A 2,793-nucleotide genomic window follows, 5' to 3' on the forward strand; every position below is an offset into this window, starting at 1 on the left:
CCCAAAGCTATTGTCACTCGTCTCAGACACTCAAACACAAACTTGAACTCTGGTTTCCGCACCACAATCCATGCCCCCAACAAAATTATTGGCAACGAGGAAAAGACAACCACAACATTTTCCTCGAATCACATTTCGTAGCACAACTCGAAACTCTAGAGTAGTTTTACTCTACCATCACCAGGGATGGACGCAAGACAGTTAACCAATCGAATACGCAAAGAAAACCCTAGGAGGTCGGCGTACAAGAGGCATAGCACCAGAAGAAAACCAACTAGCTTTGTACCTTACACACTTGATGAATAGCACAGCACCGAAGAGTACACGATGGGGAACCGCTGCAATCGGGCCATCACTCGAGAGGTACTGGGCAACACCAAGCATATAAGGTAACAGAATAGAAACGAGTCTACAGAACCTAACAACCTAATGCTCTGATACCAAATTGACAGGACCCGCCCCGAATTTCACCCTGAAATCCGAGGTGGCCCTGCGGGGCCCACCTTAGAGATAACTCTACCGAGAACTGGCCTAGTCACCCCTAAAGTGGACTACTCAAAACACTAACCCACAATAGATCAGAGCCAACAAAGAAGTGCGGAAGCCATTCATCAACTATGCCTCGAACCATGTACGCCCGACCTCAACTAATAACGCCTGCAAACTGGGCATTAGAAACCGAAAGGCCCAGGGGAAAGTAGACGAAAAACGTTAGCGTGAGTGGACAAAAATAAACAATTTAAAAGAAAAAGGATTTCATACTTTCCCACATTTATTTCATTAAAAACCGATGCATGCAACAATTAAAAAAAACACATTTAGCTTTAAATCCAAGAATTCCAAAACGATAAATCGACTAGCCTCGCTAGTCACCACATTCGAAAACTATATCGTAAAACCGAAATCTCGTTTCTCAAGAAGATAAGACCAGCCCCGCTGGCTACAGTGAAAATCGAACTAGCCCCGCTAGTCAAGCAACGATAAGATATGGGGAAGAAGTTTCACCATACGAAAGAAGGGAGCCTCCCAGGCTCGGGTCGGAGTGTCCCACACTCTGGAGCATCCCATGCTCTGCTCTTACTCACCCACAAACACATAGTAAGCAGGGAGGAGTACTAATAGGCTAGCTAGCAATAAATATGACGACCCAGGTATGGCGGGTAAAAACCATAAAAAATCCAGTAAATCTATAAGGCTTCCCCATAAGTCCCGCGAATAAAAACACACGAGTACGATTCCCAACCGTACCCGGAAATCCTCGTAAAAAGTCACATAAATCAACAGCGTGTCCCACACGCTAATAGAATAATTAGATCAATTATAAATCGCAGTTCCGAAACAAAACTGAATCCAGAATCATCAATGAGGCATTCCCAATGCCAAAACCGTAAATCGATAAATAAACAAGAAATATAATTCCATCGAAATCTCATTTCGAAAAATATTCCAGAAATCTCAATATCGACGAATAAAATATATTAATAAATTCCGGAAATCACCTCGGAAAATAATTCGTCGAAAATCACTTAAATCACAAGTTCAAATCCGAGCGAATAAAACTCACGTTCCAAAAATCATGATGGAAAATCCAAGCAATATTCCAAAACCGAAATCATATCCGAAACTAAAATAATATGATAATTAATAAAACATTAATTCGAAAAAAAAAACGCATGCATCAATATTAAAAAACAAACGTCCACTCACAGTACTAGTTGGCGACCACGCAAACGAGTCCCTTCATCTAGCCGTAGCTCGCAACATTGCCCTGTACACAATTATATTTCCGTAAACGGCAATCCGATAAAATAAATACGAACCTAAACGAAACCCGAAAATCCCTATCTCCATTACTTCTCAAATTCCACCCAAAAGTCTTCCACAACACCAATTCCTCAATTTACGTATTCCACAATGAAAACGAGGGAAATCCGACGGCCGGATTTCCCACAATTCCATCACAAAACTTCAAACTTCGGAAATTCACAAACAATTCCAAACTCCTCCAAAATTCACCAAACTTCACATACAAGCACTACAACATATATACAATTTAATGGGCTACAAACTGAAATTAAAACACTGCCCTACATGCTGCAGCCGCCGCTCACAGTGGCGGCGCCGCCGCCACCGCAACCAGCTCCGATGGCCACCAAACTTTGGCAGCACCATCATCTCAACATTTCAAACACTTTTCTCAATTACCACAACCCGAGAAAACAACTAGACCTAGGTCAACAATTAAGAAAACAGTAAACCCAGATTTATGAATAGTATCCAGAAATTCAAACCTTCGATTCTTCCTCCATGCTTCAAGTCGTGGCTCAAGGCTAGGGGCATAATGATCCTTGGCAAAAACCGAACCTTTGACGCCGGTTTGGTGGCTGGAGATGGCCGGAATCGCCGGAAATCGACGAAACCCCAAACTGCTACAGTAAACTTCAAGGACCCGATGCATCGTTTTTCGGCCAAGCCGCCATGAGTTACCGCCGTGGGGAGGTTGGGTAGGAGTAGAGGAGTCCAACGGTGCCACTCGTTCGTCCCCAGGTGGCCGGAATCGTGAGGTGGCTGGAGTTGCAGAGAAGAGGAAGAAAGACGCGGGGAGGAGGAGAGAGAGAGAGAAATGAAAAGTTACCTGGCCCAACAGTAAAAATTCAAATATATACTATCTACCATGAACAGTAACTTCCGTATTTCGCTTATAACTTTCGCATACGAACTCCAATTTTTACGTACCACATATGCACGCGCTCGGTTTAACGTCCTCTACAACTTTCATGAAGAACAATTTCT

General features: G+C 43.1%; 1 long non-coding RNA gene across 1 annotated transcript; it reads right to left on the reverse strand.

Annotated features, from left to right (window-relative positions):
• Positions 1-541: 541 nt before the first annotated feature.
• LOC133708722 (uncharacterized) lies at positions 542-2,590 on the reverse strand. Its single transcript, XR_009846004.1, has 3 exons — positions 2,292-2,590; positions 1,708-1,768; positions 542-664 (listed from the first exon to the last, which is right to left on the reverse strand). It is a non-coding gene; the product is annotated as an uncharacterized LOC133708722 (long non-coding RNA).
• Between the last annotated feature and the right edge of the window lie 203 nt (positions 2,591-2,793).

The sequence above is a fragment of the Rosa rugosa genome, chromosome 5 (genome assembly GCF_958449725.1).
Source record: "Rosa rugosa chromosome 5, drRosRugo1.1, whole genome shotgun sequence".
Taxonomy (NCBI): domain Eukaryota; kingdom Viridiplantae; phylum Streptophyta; class Magnoliopsida; order Rosales; family Rosaceae; genus Rosa; species Rosa rugosa.